We start from the raw sequence: 21,475 nt of genomic DNA, 5'->3' as shown, positions 1-21,475 counted from the left end.
TTAAATTTTAAACAGAAAATAATTACAGTATATCCGAAACAAATGATTATAACAATATATTTGAGAGAAAAAGCATGTTATTTTGTCTAATTCAAATCTTAATATCTGAACATTTAAATATGTAAACTAAAGCGCAATCACATTCGTAAATGAATGGCTTCTGGTTTTTTAAATGTATATAAACCAATCTATTGTGATAAAACTACAAAATTGCAATAACTGCATTAACCATCAAAGTGAAGTCTAACTGTAGTCTTGAAACAAATCTGAATAAGGAAAAACATTGCAATAAAATAATGCAAACTGGTTAAACTTGAGAGTAGCTGAGATCTGTCATGACAGAACATTGCTTCAATGATATCTGGCGCCATTCTAGCGTCGTGAATGGGGAGAGTAGCTGAGATCTGTCATGACGGAACATCGCTTCAATGATATCTGGCACCATCTAGCGTCGTGAATGGGTATAATGTCTACATCGCGAATATAAGACGACCCCCTCTTTTTCAGTCTTATTTCAATGCAACAAACACCGTCTTATATTCGGGCCAATACGGTAATTAAATTAATTTCATAATAGGGTTAGGGTAAATAATAGATATAATAAAATATCAAAATAAGACATTTAAAGCTGTCTAATGGTACTCCCAGTTGAGGTTCACTGCCATAAACAAAGGGTTTATGTGTGTTATTAAAAAGCATTAAAAGTCATTAAATGGATTTTGTCAAAATTCAGGCCTTAAACGCATTTTGGATTCACGCGAACGTGAATGCTATGCTAATGCTACGAGTTACATTCAGTGTGTAATGAGAACTCAGCACACACCTTTCAAGGCTAAAGCAACATTGCATATGCTCTCTTGCCAAGATAAGAAAACAAATCTTACCGTGTGTCTCAAAATAAGCAATGGGGAGACCGGCGAGGACACTGGCATGTCACATGAGTGACACAACCTATGTCTACGATGCAGGCTAACTACACATAAAATGTCACACACATGAACATGTGACGGAAAACATGGCGCATTTCCGTATCGCTCTCATCCCGTCAGACGAAAACTGGCATTCGTCTCGTTATGTTTTAGTCTCCCAAGACAGGTTTTTAGCTCGTTATCGTCTCGACATTATCATGAAAAAAATATTCGTCGACGAAGTATTTTCGTTATCGTCTTCGTTGACGAAAACACTGATGAGCACATGGAAAAGCAACTATTATCAGCAATATTTTTAATACAAAATATACCTGAATAAAATTACCACCTGTCCTGCTTAATTTAAAATAATATAATAATTAAAAAAATAATAATAATAAAATAATTTAACCCTTAAAGGGTACCTCGGACTTAAAGACTTGTAGGCTCTAATAAGCCACAATTGTTGTCTTTTACTAAAATATGCTATTAGAAACATGTAAAATATGGCCATTGATTTAAAAATCTATATTTAGTACATGTTTTGCTCTACGGAGGCCGCCATGTTTTATGGACACTCGGGGTGATGACGTAGATTGTCACTGTCATTCGACGAATACTACCGGGTTACTGCAGTTCCTTCTGCGTGGACGTCCAACACATGCCCTCATCAGTTAAAAGTGGGCAAGTACTTGCTATTTGTGTCTTTATTGAGCCTTTTTTTACCGTTTCATTGCCTCAAAATACTTTTTGCATGTGTTTCCCTCTCATACTTTTAAGCATAGTGTTTTCTTGAGGTAGCTTTAAAGCAGATTGTTGATCTGTTGACCACATTAGTCATATAGCATATTTAAACCACCCTTATTTGATATTACTACGTTTAAGTATTTTCTTAAGGCATCTGTAGTATGTTCTGTCTGTATGCATCTAAACAAAACAAGTTGTCTCGTCACATCTCATCCCGTCTTTCCTGTTCATTTTGCTTTTGCTACTCGTTTTGTGAAATATCAGTAGTGCTGTCATGCTCATTAATGTTCCTCTCGGGTTCAAATTGAAAGGGTTGAAGAGATGACATGTTTATGTCGCTAGAGTCATAGTCTGGAAGTCCGGCAGCGTAACCATGTGACGTCACCGCCCTGGGACTTCAACAACAATGGCGACCTACTAGTTAAAGAAAACATCAACAGGGGTTTTAATATCAAATTATTTTAACTCATAATAACGTTTATCTTTTAAGAACTACAAGTCTTTCTATACGTGGATCCATTTAAGGTCTGGAGTCTTTTTTTTTTCTTTGTGTGTGTGTTTTTGGCTGTTGTTTTTTGTTTGTTTGTTTGTTTGTTTTGTCAACTTTTTTTTAAAAGTGAAACCAAACTCGGAGGTAAACTTTTTTTTTTTTTTTTTTTTAAACAATTAAGGTGCGCACAAAGTCCCCTTCGGCAATAACATTTTCGTAAATGATCACTCCAAATATAATGTAGAAATACAAATGAAATTGACAGAACACAAAAATATAATACAGTTAGTAAAAATAAAGTACACAGAGAAGGACAAGAAAACAAATGATCATCATTTTGTAAATGTTTTTTAAGGAAGCTCTACTCAAAGCTCTTATCACCCACACTCCTATGTTGTCTTCGGTTATCATCATGGCAAGCGACAGTACCTCGACCAATGAGATGAGTGAGATTTCATATTGTTATTATTCAATCAGCTCATTGTCAAAAAGCAGGAAAATCCCTGCATCCCCTCTTGTAAAGCACCATACTAGTATTCATTGGTTCTTCAAATAAGACACTATTTTCGAGTTTCATGATAGTACTGGCTAAACATATATAATATATATATAAATAATATTATTGCTAGTTGAAAATATATATATACATATATATATACATATATTTATAGCGCTTCTCTTAAAAGCTCAATACGGGGACGCGTACTTTTGTTTCTGAATACGTGACGATTCTGTTTTTCAAGATATGGTTGGCCACCCTGAGCATGGGCATTACATTAGATGTAGATGATGAAGTGGCATTAAATGTGGCATTAGATAGCATTAACTGAGACTTGCTTAGACCTGTAGAAACCGTGTAACATGAAAAGAAGACATTTCCTCATTGTGCATTTAAAACAACCAGAGAGGTCCACTTATCTTATTGGTTAAAAATTCTAAAGATTAGTCCCAGATTTAGAAGCAGATTTAACAAAATCGTAGACATGAAGTCTATAAAGAGAAACAATTAGACTGATAAGATAGCAACTTCACCTGCTATGAAATGACTACTATATAGCAGGGACTAGGCATATGCCGGTTACCAGTTTCAAAGTTTGTCGTGGTATGAAAACGTCACGGTTCCAAAACCACTAAAATTTTCTGTCATACCATAGTACGGTTTTAGCTATTTTTCATGTCCCAAAAATGCAGTGAGAAATCTGTGGCTTGGAGCGGCAGCGTTCACTCCTCCCCCTCCGGTTGTTGCTCTTTCCTGTGTCTGTTGGTGACACTACACCCGAGCTTTTACCTATCCACCCTCAATAAAGATTTAGTATGGGAGTACTTCGGCACCGGAAAGAAAAAGGACACGGCTTAGAAGAGGAAGGACAGCAGGACCTCGAACATGATTTCACATTTACGTGACCATCATCCGTCATTTTACCAGGGGTGAAAGTGGCTCGAATTTCTTGCTGGAACTCCCCGACATGAAGGTCGCCACGGAGCCAGAAATTTTGTATATTTATCTTCATTTTGGAGGGGGGGGTCAAACCTCCTAAAACTACTGAAGTGCAAAGAAAACTGTTTTGGCACAGTTATTTCTATAACATACAAAAACTGATTTTCATTTAAAATGGTACTTTTCAATGATTTGCAAAATAAAAAGTCAACAAATACAGCAATAACCCCAACCTCCATCTCCTAATCTTTATTTTCCCTCATTTAAGAACTACTTAAGAACATAGGATGTATATTACAAATGAAGTTAATGTAAACATTTACTTTTGCTTTCTTTCTTTCTTTTTTTTTTTTTATATAATAAAGATATAAGTAACATACAATCAGAAAAATAAGTACAAATGACTTATATTATGCAGAGTGAAATGGAATATATTTCGAAGATCGCGCAAACATTGACTTTTTTAAATCAGAAGGAAATGAATAAGTAGCCTAACATAAATGAACAGGTATATGTCGAAAGTGCACATTGACAGCTAAGATGTTCTGAACCTCGCCATCAGAGCAAATAAAACTAAATATGATAAATAAGCCTCCTCAACTCTTTCCTTGCTCTTAAACATTTCATCCATTTTCTGTTGCATTGCCCTTTTTTTGTCGCATCAATTCAACAAACTTTTTTTTTTTTTTCTGTTCTAGAAAACCTGCACATTTGAACCAATCAGAGCGAACTATCTCTGCTGATCACATGTCAGTATGTCAACCAATTGAACGGATAAATGAGTCCAGGCGTTTTGCTTTGCTACGTGCATTCGCACATTGACGTGACTCATCATCGTCAGACTCAGATAACTGCAGCAGCTGGGGAAACCTCCATGCCATCCGTGGAATGAACTAAATAATAAATTAACATAGCGTTGTGACAGTTGCCGTCATATTTTTGGAATCAAAGCACCATGTACCGGCCCTGAATCTTGTACCGGAACTGCGTTCCGGCCCTGAATCTTATACCGGAACTGCGTTCCGGCCCTGAATCTTATACCGGAACTGCGTTCCTGACGGTTCTGGCCCACTTTCACCCCTGCATTTTACACAAAATTTATGGGAAGTAAACGCTGTCATGAACATTTCTTATCAGCTACGAGAGTTCACTCCAGCGTGTTTAGTGTGTATAGCAATGATAAAACATAAGCAACGTAAACTTTTTAACGAAGCAGATAACGTGGCTAGTTATCATGCCAGGACGGCTAACTAGTTTCCTCTCGACCATTAGCCTACTTTTGTAAAGTCTTACGCCATTGTAAATATCTGTTCTAAATAACATTTTCATATTACATCCTGTGGTGTTTTTTTCTCTCTGGCAACTTTCTGTGTTGAAAGAGGGTGTGTGTGTGTATAATGTGTAAAAAATGATACGAGTCATACGCAGGCGCTCTGTCTCTTGCTCCCGCTCTCCATCAATATTCCACTAATTAATATTAATAGGTATGTGTTTTACATGAAATCAGTTTGATCATGTATTGTTCATTGTAAGTTCAGTTCTAGTTTACTAAGGGTTCTTGTTCTAATATTGAGCAACTTGAGCTGTGGCTGTGGGTTTGTCTGTTCTATTTATTTCAATTTTATTTCAAATATTTCAATTGTTTATTTTTGTTATTTTATTTATTTATTTTTTTTTAACCCATACAACTCAAAATAACACATTTTAGAGCTATACTGGAATTGCAATACCGTGATACCGTGAAGCCGCGGTATTTTTGCTGAAGGTTATCATACTGTCAAAATCTCATACCGGCACATGTCTAGCAGGAACCACTGTAGAGCAATATGTGATATCTAGATTAATCAACAATTTAATATAAATGGCGAAATATGAAGGCTATAGATAGCCAGGTGAAGATATCTGATCATCACAGACTTCCCAGTTCCTGGTAACCATCCTTCCCCCAACCTAACCCCCCCTCCCACATACACACAGAATTCAAGACTGTCTAGGCAGCATCTGCTGAGGAAAATAAAGCCTTTTTTCCCTCACATGTAGTGAGGCTGATTTGCATAATATCCCCCTCTGTAAGGTGAAAACAGAATAATAATTGGCTTGCCCTTTTCTCTCTGTGTGTTGTAAAACAGTTAGGAATTAATTTGAGGATAACTGCGCAATTAATTCTAAATGCTAAAGATGGTATGAGGGCTAAGATACGAAGGAGGGTAAAGGATACACAGATGGAGGTCACGGTACAAAAGATGGAGAAAACGCAACTGGATTTAAATATTGTATGTTTTATATTTTTTCCTCCAGATCTACTGACGACAAGGGCAACTTGCAAGCTACTTTACTTTCCCACGTGTATTGCTACTTTATCTGTTTTGTAACAACTTTGTCTTTTATTTGTTAGGCTTCTTCTGCTTTAGAACCTTATCACACAACATTTGTTAATTCCACATTGACCACTTTTTCCTTCCTTTTTTGTATTTTTTCCTTCTGCCAATGTAATGGAACTTTTGTCACCTCCTCAGACATGCCAATAAATAAAAATAATGTCTGTGAAGATTGGCATTAGAAAGGCAAGTTTGACATAATAACAGTATCTGACACGAAATTATGAATTGACCCAATGGCGAACGGCGAGCTTCCATGTAGGCCGGTGGTGTGATATTGGAATGTTGTGCCTGTAGGCTGTCCTACCAGGAATAGCAGCTCATTCCACAGAGAAAAGAGGAACATGCCTCGCCTTGAGTCCCAATTACACCTAATGATGGTGAGAGGATGGAGCACATGCAGATTGCGATGCACTTCCTAAGTCACATCAGGCACAAGCACCATCATTTATCACTCCAGTCATATCCTGTGCCGCTCCCTGAGCAACGACGGCGGCTCCCTGCGCATCATCCGTGCTGTTATTTTTGTTTAACTGCCAGGAAAAGGAAAATAAAAGCCAGAGTTAGAAGGCGTTGCACGGACATGGCCGCTTCCTGTGAGCCCACATAACATTCCTCACCTTTGGGTAGGAAACTTTACCGAACCAAAGCTTTTATTGTAAATCTGTCCAGACAAAGTCTACGCAGGCAATCTGCAGCCTTTGACCTCTCCTTTGGATCATTCCGGTCCTGATCAATTTTAGCTTTGAAATCCAAATCAGTCAAGTGTAAGGGATCTGTTTAACACGTGTCGAGGCGGGTGGGAGCTTAGCGTGAGATTTGGGAGGTGCGGCGCGAGCCGAGAGGCAGCTGACTGCTCGTCAGTGGCTTTTGGCTAATCCTGACCTGATCTTTGCCTTTGATCCGCTGCGTGGTCCTGAGACAGCATGAGCAGCAGCTATTGCTGTAATTTAAAGTCAATATTGTACTCATGATCCCTCTCTGTGGGCCAGCCAAACCAGCCCTCAGCACGTTGGAGAAAACAACCCTTGCCGCCTTGAGGGAATCTATTTAGTATTTCTCCTTGATTCCTTAATGAAAATTGGTTGGAATATGGTGGTTTTGACATCTTTCACAGAAATACCAATGGGCGGCACGGGTATGCATGCATCTGCATCCAAAAAGGCGTCAAGAAAAATATTCACATAATATTTGATGATAGCAGTATTCAAAAAATTATCCAAACCAATAAAACAAAAGAACATCAAAACCGTTCATAATAAGTCTTTAAATAATAATGAAATCATTTTTCTAGTGTGCCTTCTGCCCGGTTCACTTTTTCCTGTGATGCGATAATTTCATTACAGACCCTAGTCTCACTCACCACCCAGCAGACCAGCGAGCTACTTGAAGGTGCTATTTTTAGCTTCCGCAATTGCGGGACATTACGGTGACAAGTCAAATTCAGGAAAAGACAAAAGCCCTCCGGGACCGAGAAGAAAAAGAAGACAGCAAAGATGTGAAGAAAAACAGAGGTTTGTTGTGATGATTTTTTTCAACAGCATAAGAACATTGATTTAGCGCAACTGCAAGCTAGCGGTTATTTAGAAATATTTTCAGTATTCAGCCAGCTGTGGATTAGTTTCAGTTAAATTTACTCCCCCTCCAATTTTAGAGATATTTCAACAAAGTGTGTGGGAGACTAAAATTGTCTTGCTTATTTTCATGTGATGTGAACCACTTTTACCTTGTGGTAAATTGTGCTTTTCAAATAAATTTGCCTTGCCTAAAAGTGCCAAGGTTACTTAAATAAATACACCATTAAATATGGAATTAATAATTTCAAAGTTCTGTGGTATGGGGGACTAAAAGTGCCACGGATTTAAATGCAAACGTTTGTCATTAAATGTGTCATTAATTCATTAAAATGGCGATCACGTTCATGTAAAAACATATTCAATGTATTATTTTTTTTGCTATCATATATTATTTAAGTCATTATTATTGGATAGTCTTGTGTAATTGACATGCCTCAAGAATGTATTTTCTTTTAACTACGCCCATCGGATCCAATAGACAGCTACAGTAGGCTGCAAGAATTTAGGCACTATTATGGTTATGTCATGCTGGTTTCACAATCAACAGCTATTTGACTAATATAATGTAACATTCCACTTTCTTCTCTTTGTAGATGCTGTTCTGAAATATTTTCCATCTACCTCTGTACATCCTGGGCCATCTTTTACAGCGAACTTATCCACATCAGCACCAAGTCCAAGCCCGCCAAGTCCAGGAAAGAAGTGCACCTTCCAAAACAACTGTCATATGAAAGTGCAATAGATGCTTTTGTATCAGTGAAGCCAAGGTGAGTAAGGTTATAGGTCAAGGTGAAAAAAAAAAGTTTCATTTTAAAGTGTTCTGTGTGTCTTTTTATAGGTTTGTGTGGGTGGGTGTTAATCATATTGTAATAACAATTCTAATTTATTTAATACATTTGTTTTTTAAGTGTTTTTATTGGTGCTTTTGAATAGTTATTACAGCATTTTTCTTTTCATTTATGCACTTGTTCGTTGTCTTTTTTATATTATAAATTACAAAGAGATAATGTGCTTTTTTAGTATGAGAGTTTAAATATATGTGGTGAAAGTGGGGGGGGGACAACAAATGTGTTGCCTAGGGCACCAAATTGGTCAGGAACGGCCCTGGGTGCATGAACCATTTGAAGAGGTAACTGATATGCTATCATTCGGCTAAGCTGATTTTAGTGCAATGCTGGTTAAAATACTGGAAATTTAACCTAATCAGGAGTTGCAATTTACGCCAAACTTTATTGCTTGTGGAAATTTAGTGCATTCTTTACGCTTCTTTTTTAGTTTAAGTAAAATTGCTTGGGTTTACAGTACTTAAATTATTCATCATCGTTTAAAGTGTTGGCTTTACATCCCATAATCTTCAAACAAACTACATGATTGTGACGTTTTCATACTACAGCCCATCAAAAATTGCTATTGACTATGGGAGGCGCCTAACAATATAGCGGTGGATTCAATAGCTGTGATGATTCATCCAGAGGTGCTTTAATACAGTGTTTTTTAACCGGTGTGCCGTGGCACTCTAATGTGCCAAGAGATTGTGAGGTGTGCCGCGAGAAATTATCCAATGTCCTTTTTTTTTTTTTTTTTTAACGTCGTCGGGCGGAGTTGCAGTAGGAAGGAAGGAAGGAGTGGGTAGAAAATTCTCGGTTGTGTGTAGACGAGCGAGGTATTGCTCGTGTCGCGTTCAATACCTGCTCGGATTTGTAGCCATTAGCGACCTTGCTATCTGCGATAATGTGGACCTACTACTGTCTACTGCACATCATTTGATTAGACTCGTTATGTGTCGATATACTTGAAAGTGTCCTTTCTATTTTATCCATTTGTGACAACCGTCAATCCTCCAACCTGTGTTTTATTCTAACACATTGTTGAGGACAGCAAGGTGGCAAATGGCAAGAAATCCGAGCAGTTAATGAACGCAACACAAGCAGCTATACATCAGCGCCATGGTGCAAGTTTAAAGGTCATCTTCAAACAAAACACCCGTCGCTTCAAAACAAGTCGATGGACTATTTTGTTCGACTTCGTGAAAACACAGAAAACAGGCAATTTTTTTCAGGAAAACTGCAAAGGTAAATGAGAAAGCCCTCAAAGGCAGTTACATTGTTGCGGATCGTGTTGCTAAATCCAAAAAGTCCCACACTGTGACAGAGAGATTAATTAATTAATTAATTAAAACTACCGCCCTGCAAAGTCATTGTCTGGGAGATGCTAGGCCCTGATGCAGTTAAAGAAATTGCTAGAGCCCCTATTTGATAGTTCTGAGCTTTTTCAAGCCTAACTTCTATTTAATAAAAAATAAAAACAGAGAAAGACTGATAGATTTAGAAGAATAAGGATATTGACTTTGTGTTCATCTAAACAGGCTCAGGTTTCACACTGAGTAAGTATGCATACTGAGAAATTATTTTATAATTAAATATACACTACAGAAAATAACTTTGGAACATTTTTGGTTTGTGGTGTGCCTCGTGATTTTTTCCCATGTAAAAACGTGCCGTGACTCAAAAAAGGTTGAAAAACACTGCTTTAATTGACCTAAGAATAGAAATAGGGGTCCAGTCCACAAATCTCCACCCCCGAGTTATTACACTGAGAGCCGAGCTGTTTACCCCGTGTGAATGACATGAGATGTATCAGGGCCTTGAGGACCAGTTAAATCTATATGTGTCATAATTTGCAGCATGTTACACTGAGGGGCCGTTTACATGGCGACTCTCCGAGAATACGAAAAATTTCAAATGTGCATTTATATGGTTTGGTCTCCATTCGAACAATGTCGCAATTCCGCATGAAAGCGATATAGTATTCATGCCAGGCCCTAGGGGGCAGTGCAGATTAACAAGGTGACGGCGAATGATGCACTTTGACCCCACCAAGCTCCTCAGCCCGGAAGAAAACATGCCCGCCCACTCCAAGCAATGGCATTCTTCTTTTGCTCCAAAAGGCACAAAAAAGTGGAAACATTCAACATATTTAAATATAAAAATATTATTAAAACAGTTAATTAAAGTCGACGTTGCGCCATTTGCTGTTTTTAATGTTTAATAGCACAACTGCGCACGCCCATGTGACGTGTGCGAGTGCTTACGTCATCGAAGCGAAGGGGGTTTCCATTCATATGAATGCGCTGCAACCCCCCGAATCGAATCGTTCCACTTTGGAGGCAGGATTCGGGAATTTGCGTCTTTGCCTTCCGTCTTCGCCGACAACTTATGCACGCGAGGCCATTCCGCAACTCAGTCATTGCGTCTTCGTGTCGCAGAGTCGCCATGTAAACTTCCCCTAAAACTTTAGGCCAAATGTGCTTCTGTCAAATGCTTTGATTGAGGCTGTACATGTACTTGTAATATACAGTATAGCTCTGGATTTATGGGCCAGAGTCACTGAACACTCTATAGGTGAAGTGTCAACAATTGATTCTTTTAGGGGCCGTTTACATGGTGATGCTCCGACAAAAACAACAGAATACGACCCATTTCATGTTTGCATTTACATGGTTCGGTCTTGGTTCCGTCTCCGTTCGAGCGACGTCGCAGTTTTGCGTGTAGACCAGGGGTCCCCATCTGCCGGGCCGCGGACCGATACCGGTCCGTGGCACATTTGCTACCGGGCCGCACAGAAATAATAATTTATTAACGACCGTATTCTGGCCGAATTAACCCTGTGCCCCTGCTTGACACACCAACTGTCTGTACTCTAGATATAATACTACAGGATAGATTATAATGTCGTCATAGAAATCCATTGATTGGACTGCTAGCAGTACATCTTGTTTTGTATATATAATATATCTATGTGCGCTTGTCCTCGATAATAACGTATGACTAGGTCACAGGCGCAGCACATTTGTTCCCAGAAATAATTAGCCCCCACACAAGCGAAGATGACAGACGTCTTGGAGAGATTTTTTACAGCAAAAATGGCACCTGACGAGCCAGAAGATGTGCCTACAACCTCGAAGACCCACAAACTGCAAAGGAGTGACCCGTTTGTGAATAAACCAAGTGATTCGAGCATGTCTGTACAACAGGAGGATCACAAATGACAGCGACCTTAAACACATATTTGAGACAACAACTCTACCGAGGTTTTGGATTATAGACATGTCCTCCCATGATCAAACGTAAGTTAATATTCCTTTCTTTAAAGAAAGTTTGTAGTGTTTACGTTGGAATCACTGCATTCGCACCCATTTGTAACGTTATGCTAATGCGCAGAACTGCATAGTTGCAATTTTTGATGGGTTGCAAAATTTTTCAGAACACCGGTCCGTGAAAAAAAGACTCAAATAACACCGGTCCGTGGTGCAAAAAAGGTTGGGGACCCCTGGTGTAAACGGTGTAGTATTCATGCAGGCCCTAGTGGGCAGTGCAGTTTTACAAGGCAACAGCCAATGATAACAACCTCCTCAGACCGGAAGACAACATACCCGCCCAGTCGAAGCAATGGCGTTGAAGCGTTTTTTTTAGGGCTGTCAAACGATTAAACTTTTTAATCGAGTTAATTACAGCTTAAAAATTAATTAATCGTAATTAATCGCAATTAATCGCAATTCAAACCATCTATAAAATATGCCATATTTTTCTGTAAATTATATATATATTCTGTAAAATAAATTGTTGGAATGGAAAGATAAGACACAAGATGGATATATACAGTGGGGAGAACAAGTATTTGATACACTGCCAATGGGTTTTCCCATTGGCAGTGTATCAAATACTTGTTCACTGCCATATGTACCGTATGTACATTCAACATACGGTACATAAGGACTGTAGTGGGCATTTCACTCTACTGTCATTTAAATCTGTCTATGCTGTCCTCACTCCGAAACGTCTACTTTTTCCAAAGCTAGACAGCTAGTGAACGACGCCTTAATAATCAGACTTCTCCCTTTTTCATCTGATTTATTAATAAAATAGCCTCAAACCATTGTCCTCTTTAGACCGTCGTAAAACTACAACAACAAAAAAGTACACAAGCATTGCATTAGCAAAACGTTAGCTTAGCACGCTATACAGGTTCACTAAACATAAACAAAAAGCGTCTCATACAAAAAATGGAACATTTCGCTTACTAACATAATATGTACATTCTTTACAACAACCATACTTACGGACAAATCTTGTCCAAGGATCATATAAGCACAACATTACAACGTAAGTGTCAGCCCGAGACGTCGTGCAGCCATATTGAACTGGCAAGAAAAAAAATAAACCATGTCGCAAAGCGACCACAAGAGTTCGCTGTTAGACAGCACAAAAAGCCTGCTGTAAAACTTACCAAAAGGCAGAATACTGTCTGAGCGGGACATGTGCGTTAATTGCGTTAAATATTTTAACGTGATTAATTAAAAAAATTAATTACCGCGCGTTAACGCGATAATTTTGAAAGCCCTAGTTTTTTTTCTTCTTTCGCTTCAAAGGCACAAAATCCTGAACATAAAATATATTTAAATTGAAAATTGATCAAAATAAAGATAAAATTATAAAAACAGTAAATTAAAACCGACTTTGTGCCATGTTTGCTGTTTTGAATGTTTAGTAGCAGCGAGAGCGTATGCTCAAAGTGACATGTGCGAGTGCTGACGACATCGGAGCGTGAGCGTTCCATTCATATGGTTGTGGAGCAAGCCACGCAATCGAATCGTTCCACTTCACAGTTGCGTCTTCGCCTTTTTTCGCCGTCACTGTGTAAAGGCGAGGCCATTCTGCAACACAATCGTTACATCTTGGTGTCGCAGCGTCACCATGTAAACGGCCCTTTAGTGGCTACAATTTGTTTTGATATCCTATTATGCATTTAACTGTGACACCCTTTTGCTGTTCAATGTAGCAATTCAAAAGGCTTTGCTTCCAGCTGATTGCACTGAATTGAAAAGAGGAAGAAAGCCATCATTTAAGTATTTGTGGCGTTCCACATTCATGTTTGTACAGCTCAAAGGTGTTACGGTCGTTGGCTGAGGACCATAAAGCAGGCAATCGTGGCAAAGGTTGGGCGTAAATGTCAAGTTTATTAGGGACAAGTGAGACAGCCGTGGAGTCCGTAGAGAGCCAGGGCAAGCATGAAAAACGTGGCATAGGCGAAGGTGAGGTCCTGAGACAAAACGAGAGGTCAGTGATTTGGTCGGCAAACAGTGGTCATGAAACGTGAGAAGACCTCTGGGCTGCTAAAGTAGTTGCGTTGTGTGGATTGGTTGACACTTGCCGTTGCTCCACCTTTTCATTGCTAGGCCTGCGATAGGGTGACACCCCCCACGACCCCACGTACACACACAAGTACACTTGCTCAGTCTGGGGCCTGACAAAAGTGGTGTTAACCTGAAGGACTACGCATAGTTGTTACTTGATGGAATGAGTGTTGAAAAAAAAAATCTATACAGCGGTACCTCGACATACGATCGCTTCGACACACGATCTTTTCAACATCCGACGGAAAATTTGACTCACCATTTGTTTCTACATCCGACGACATGCTCGAAATACGATGACATGTCAGCGCCGCAGAAGGACGAACGGTGGATTTTCTTGTGAGAGAAATCAACACAGGCTTCAAAAAGGTTGATACAGGTGGTGTAACAAGGTAAAAGGCAGGGGTTAAAGTGGGCCAGAACGGTCAGGAACGCAGTTCCGGTATAAGATTCAAGGTTGGAACGCAGTTCCAGTATAAGCTTCAGGGCCGGAATGCTGCCAAAAATATGACGGCAACTGTCAAAACACTACGTAAAAAACAAACAAAAAAAATACTAAACTGCAACACATGTATTTCATCTACAAGAAGAAAACAATCTACCAACATCAGATTCACATACACACGTGTTAACAACCAGCATACTAAAGTGCTTGTGTAATCCGTTTCCACCGATATTTATTATTTATCTTATTCCACGGACGGCATGGAGGTTTCCCCAGCCGCTGCAGTTATCTGAGTCTGACGATGAGGAGTCACGTCAATGTGCGAATGCATGCAGCAAAGCAAAACGCCTGAACTCATTTATCCGTTCAATTGGCTGAAATACTGACGTGATCAGCAGAGATAGTTAGGTCTGATTGGTTCAAGTGTGCATGTTTTCTGGAACAGTAAAAAAAAAAAGTTTGTTGAATTGATTCGACAAAAAAAGGATACAAGGATAAAAGGAACAGAATACGGATCAAATCTTTAAGAGCAAGGAAAGAGTTGAGGAGGCTTATTAATCATATTTAGTTTTATTTGTTGTGATGGAAAGGTTCAGAACATCTTAGCTGTCAATGTGAACTTTGGACTTGTATTTGTTCATTTATGTTAGGCTACTTATTAATTTCCTAATGATTTAACAAACTTAATGTTTGCGCGATCTTCAAAATATATTCCATTTCACTGTGCATACTATAAGTCATTTGTACTTATTTTATCTGAATGTATGTTACTTATATCTTTATAATTAAAAAAAAAAAAAAAAAAAAAAAAAAAGCAAAAGTAAATGTTTACATTAACTTCAATTTTAATATACATCCTATGTTCTTAAGTAGTTAAAATTGAGATTTGGCATTTAGTATGTGAGGAAATGAGGGGGGAAAAAATTAGGAGATGAGGGTTGGGGTTATTGCTGTTTTTGTTATTTTTTATTTCGCAAATCATTGAAGAAATACGATTTTGAACGAAAATCATTTTTTGTATGTCATAGAAATAACTGTGCCAAAACCGTTTTCTTTGCTTTTCAGTAGTTTTAGGAGGTTTGCCCCCAAAAAATGAAAATAAATAAATAAAAATTCTGGCTCCGTGGCGACCTTCATGTCGGGGAGTTCTGGCAAGAAATTCTAGCCACTTTCACCCCTGGTAAAAGGTGACGCTTACCATTGATATAAAGGTGCAATTGATAGAAAAATATGAGCGTGGGGTGCGCATCCATGAACTGGCTCAACAATACAGCCGTAGAATATCTACAATCTCCACGGTCCTCCGACGACCACCGTTCGCCAGGCTTTATAAGTTAAGGTGACAATTATTATTGTATTAACATCGCCAAAGAAATCGCCAGCTTCGTCAGTTTTTATCACTTATTTCAGAACTTGTCCAACACAAAATGTGTCCTCAACAAAACATTAAAGGTGAAAGTAAACTCTCAACCGCACCGTTCCCCTCTCTCTGTCAAGTCAGCCACGCGGTGCATTCAGGTCCAGCAAAAAAAAAAAAAAAACATCTGCCACATTAGAACCTGATTCATTACATTATTACAGGAATTATTAGTATTATTGTATTATTATTCCAATTTTTATTCATAATGTATTTGTTTTGCTATGTGTAATTGCCGTTTGTAACAGTACCAGCAGAATTTATTAAGGATTTAGTGTAGGAAATTGGGCTGTGGAACGAATTAATGGAACTATAATGTATTTTTATGGGAAAATCCGGCTCGAAATATGACCATTTCGACTTACAAACAAGGTTCTGGAAAGAATGAATTCGTATGTAGAGGAACCACTGTATATCCTTGGTTGCTGTCAATGTTTTTCAACGTGAAGTGGAGTATTAGTATTACAGTAGTTAATGTCCTTGTGACTGATGTATGTCCTCATTATACTGTATACAATGTTGTACTAGGTATTCCCTTTTTTTTTTGGATAGCTGCTCATGTTGCGTTTAAGAACTGCTTGGATTTCTAGCCATTAGCTACCTTGCTGTCCTTGACAATGTGTTTGAATAAAACACAGGGGGAGGACGGTCGTCACATATGGATAAAATAAAAAGGACACTTTTAGAGAGTGTGGTGAAATTAGCGCATAACAGGAAACAGTGAAGCGGGCAGAGGGCAGATTAGAAAAATTATTTCATTTTTATATAAAGACTTATTACTATATGTATTTTTGTTCTTTTGTTTTATTGTCAAGTGTAATTTTTTGAATACTGCTATCATCAAATATTATTTGAACATTTTTTTCTTGACGCCCTTTTGGACGCTGAGAAACCCATAGCATTTGCCTAGCTCGCCTTATGGACCGCACGGGTTTGCTGATAGTAAATGTTATTATCCTTTAAACATAAAGGAGAAGCTATTAGAATGACTGTCCCAAAAAGACAGCTTACATCATTACATTTAAATGTGTGACCAGGATTGTTACATGCTGTAAAATACAGTTCATATGAGTATAAACATCCCTTTTTAAATTCCACGGTTTTACATAATTAGGGGTGGAAATGTTGAAATGACTTATTTCGCTTATATTTTTTTAATTAAGATAACTGACATTTGAACAGGAGTGGGAAGACTTTTAATATTTAATAGCGTCTGACTTAGCATAGATATACACTTTGAGCTTCAACGTACACTTTTGGCCCACTTATAACTTAAATGACTAGTTTAGTTAACCTTCTTGATCAAGCTTAACACACTGTTATGACAACAAGAACGCACTGCATAATTTCCACGCCATTAGCATCAGTCACGCCTCCACCTGCTATAAATAAGCGGTACCTGACAGCAGCACTCTTTCGGAAGTGTACTTTTTTTCAGGAGTCCAGAGGTGAGGCACTTTGATAGAACAGCTCATGAAATATTTGCTGACTTCTATCACCTATGGGACTGATGTTCTGATGGAGCCAATGATATGCGCCCCCATTAGTCTCTGAGGAGATTCCCTAGCCCACTTCTCCCTGATCCGTGCCAATTAAGTAGCAGAATTATGTATATTAGTTAGAGCCACTTGCACTTCCACGAAAGCATACAGGGAGCGATGACACAGGATCCCGTTGAATAATTAGGGGGAATTTTCGGAGCCCAGCGAACTCAATCATATGCTGCTGTGTGCTAACTATTTTTAACCTGTTAGTTCTCCTTTTTCTCTGTTCTCCTTCTGTTCTTTCCTTAATGTAATCTTCTGTTCCACTGCTGCTACATTGCTCGAGGTAATTGCTAAAAGTCGACATGACATCTAAGTCGGAGTGTAGTGCTACTTTCGAAAAAGGTCTGTAAAGAAAAAAATGTATAGCTTCTTATCTTAATATACTCAGCAGTAAGTTTCTTATGTTATTTCTGTGAATCTTTATGACAATACTTTCCAGACCCACCCAATGCTGTCCTTGCAGTTTTACCATAATGACATTGAAACTCAATAAAACACAAGTACAAGAATATGAATGTACCTTTAAGGGGAGGGTCCTGTTAGGTGTTCCATTTTCTTTGTGTTATACTGTTCGCCTAAAATTCAAAGAATGGCTGAAAAGTGTATACACAATTGCAGCTCCCTTTTCTACATATAACGATAAGTGCTTCAGGATATAGAGGCATATACTTTTGAGTTTTTAGACCGGCCTGAGGAAGGGCTTCATATCTCACTCGCTATATTGTTGTTCTTCTTAGTGAATACACGAACTAAAATGGCAACTCCTCCATGATTCATGGACAGATGAGAATAAAATTTGGGAGGTATAGTTTAAAGATGTATATGCACCGATCCTCGGTGCCTGATTTTTTATTGTTTGTCCCTGGGGTGATCTGTCAAATGCGGACTTATTGTAAGTTCCGACGTGTTGGCAAGTAGAATGCAAGCTTGCTCTTTGGGTTTGTGTATTTGGCAAACTAGTAGTTTTAAGATAAGACTATGCCATTTAACGTGTATTTCAAAGGACGACTATAAATAGTAAATAACACTTTTTTTGGAGATCACGTTTTGCAGCGAGAATAGAGGTAATGGTTCCAAGAATAAATGTAAAGTACAATGGTAGCTATACTTACAGTGGTATGAAAAATAATCTGAACTTTTTGGAATTTCTCACATTTCTGCATAAAATCGCCATCAAATATGTTTTTTCATCTGTGTGATCTTTGTCAAAATCACACAGATGAAAAACTTGTCTGCTTTAACCCTTGAGAGTCGAAGGACGCGCCGGCGCGTCCTCAGCGCACGTCGTCTTTGAAACGCCCTCACGTTTTAATTACGTCACCCACATGCCGTTGGTTGGTCTCGTTTTAAAGTGCAGAAGTTGCGGTTTACTCTCGTTATTATTTGAAGTCAATCGACCAACTAAAACGTGAGATATTGTCATTTAAGTTTTATAGTTTTATTGTCCTCTCAAAAAAACATTAAAACGCTGTATGGATCATTTTTTATGTCTATATTTCTATCATTTCTTGTCCTTTTTCAAAACGGAAGCTCCATGAAAAAAACACAAATCAAACGAACCCTTTCGAAGTCACAGTGGAAGCACAAAATGCGTTTTTTTTAATAAATATAACTGCCGTGCGAAGTTCCACCGAACGAGAGGGAGGAGTGTTCTGAAGCAGCGAGGTGGCGAGCGATGGCCGTTTGGATCGAGCAGCGACTTTGTGTGACTTTGAGAATGAACGGAAAATTAAATTTAGCGCAAGCAATTGTGCTTTTTGATCAACTTGAGGAAGAGGATGGTCCAAATTCGTCATCATCGTCTTCTTCGGAAGAGTCCTCGAATGAAGATAGTGACGGATTTGAACACGTGGGTGACGCCATCGACGAGCAGAGGTAAGCAAACTCTTTTTTTTTTTTTTTTTTTTTTCATGCTGAAAAAGTTTCTTTTGATATTGCAAGACAAAGTTAATTTTGATGCAATATAAGTGTGTGTTTGTGTATATAATAATAAAATGTGCATATCAGATCAAAGTCGTACGTGCACAGCATGTATCCCAGGCAGGAATTTATAATTGTGGTGTTCTTCTTTCTATATGAAGATTAGGGATGTAGCACATATTCAGCTATGGTATTCTTTCTATTGTCATACATATAGATTTCCATTATTATTTATTGCTGTATATATTTTTATTTTATACTTTATTATTTTCATAAATACTGACATTTTTTCATGTACATTTATAGTGACAATGAAAGTAAAGTGAAATGAAAATGGAAGGGTGGAAGGGTGGAAAGAGGACCGACACCCCATGGAAGTGTGGTCTGTGTGATGTAGCCCTGTGTCTAATTCCAGGACGAAACTGCTTTTCGGAGTGGCATGTCTGAAAATTTTTTAACTTGTTTATTGTAAATATTTTTGAAAATGCTTTTTTTCCCAATGTTATATATATTTTTTTTCTTCCCACAATCAGTCTTCTCAATTTGTGTATATAAATGTGTGTTCAAGAAGCTTGATTGTGTGTACATAGTTTTCATCAGGTGATGGGCCGCAATACCTAAACTCATTAAGAGATGGCCTCTAAACACTTTTTGTGTTAGATGGTATATTTTTTCACTGTTCTTCACTGTTTGGTCTGCTGTATATAACCTGTTTTGACTAGAGCATGTATAAAGGCAAAAAACGCCTATGGCTATACCTGTTGTTTATGTTGAATTGTCAAATATAAGACTATTTATTCTAAATTTTTTTGGTTGAATGTTCATCCTAACATGTTGAATAAATATTACAAAGTTTCAAAACGGTTCGTTACGCATGTTTGGTTGTCAATTGGACATCAATATTAAAAATTTTGACAAAACGATTTTGGAATTTTTGTCTTTTTGGGCCCAAAATGATGATTTATAATTGGTCAGTGAAGGAAACAACAGTTTGGACATAAAGTTCAAGGTGTCACAAAAAAAGGGACCAAACCAGGCCATCGTAAACAATTCTTTCTTTGAAATATAAAGGCAACTTCAAAGGCATGCAAAATCAGACAAAATAGGCCCAGACCTTAAAGGGTTAACTAAAACCCCCCAAACATTTATAGGTTTTTATATTTTAATGAGGATAGTATGCAAACAATGACAGATGGGGGAAAAATAGGTAGGTGAACCCTCTGCCTTAGGAGACTTAAGGAGCAATTGAAACCAATTTTAACCAAACATTTTAAGTCAGGTGTGTTCCCAATCACTGATGAGTAGTTTAAAGCTGCCCTGCCCACTATAAAACACACACCTGGTAAGGTTATTTCTTGATAAGAAGCATTGTCTGATGTGCATCATGGCTCGGTCAAAAGAGCTGTCTGAAGCCCTTCGATCAAGAATTGTTGATTTGTATAAAGCTGGGAAAGGATACAAAACCATCTCTAAAAGTATGGATGCTCATCAATCGACACTTAGAGAAATTGTCTACAAATGGAGAGAGTTTGGCACTGTTGCATCTCACCCAAAAAGTGGCCGTCCACCAAAGATGACGCCAGAGTTCAGCGCAGAATACTCAGAGAGGTAAAAAACAACACTAGAGTGTCTGCTAAAGACTTACAGAAAACTGGCACAGTCCAATATCTCTGTGCACATATCAACTATATGTAAAACTATGGCCAAGAATTGTGTTCATGGGAGGACTCCACGGAGGAAGTCACTGCTGTCTAAAAATCATTGTTGCTGGTTTAATGTTCGCAAAAAGGCACTTGGACACTCCACAGATTTTTAGCAAAATATTTTGTGGACTGATGAAACCAAAGTTGAATTGTTTGAGAGTAACACACAACGTCGTGTATGGAGGAAAAATGGAACAGCTCACCAACATAAACACCTCATCCCCACCGTGAAGCATGGTGGAGCGAGCATCATGATTTGGGGCTGTTGTGCTACCTTATGGCCTGGACAACTTGCAATCATTAATGGAAGAATGAATTCAAAAGTTTATCAGGATGTTTTGCAGGAAAACTTGAGGCCGTCTTTCAGACAGTTAACGCTAAAAAGAGGATGGATGCTGCAAAAAGACAGTAATCCAGAAACAGAAGTACGTCAACTTCGGAATGGTCTCAGAACAACAACAACAACAACAACAAAACACGTTCTGGAGTGGCCAAGTCAAATTCCAGACTTGAATCCCATTGAGATACTGTGGCATGACCTAAAGACATGTTAATGCCAGACATTCCAGGAATCTGACTGAACTACAGCAGTTTTGTAGAGAAGAATGGGCCAAGATTAGTCCTGATTGATGTGCCAGACTAATCTGCAGCTACAGGAAGTGTTTGTTTGAAGTTATTGCTGCCAAACGGGGGGGGGGCACAAAATATTAAA

Source organism: Corythoichthys intestinalis, chromosome 12 (genome assembly GCF_030265065.1).
Source record: "Corythoichthys intestinalis isolate RoL2023-P3 chromosome 12, ASM3026506v1, whole genome shotgun sequence".
NCBI lineage: Eukaryota > Metazoa > Chordata > Actinopteri > Syngnathiformes > Syngnathidae > Corythoichthys > Corythoichthys intestinalis.
This window is presented reverse-complemented; position numbering follows the sequence as displayed.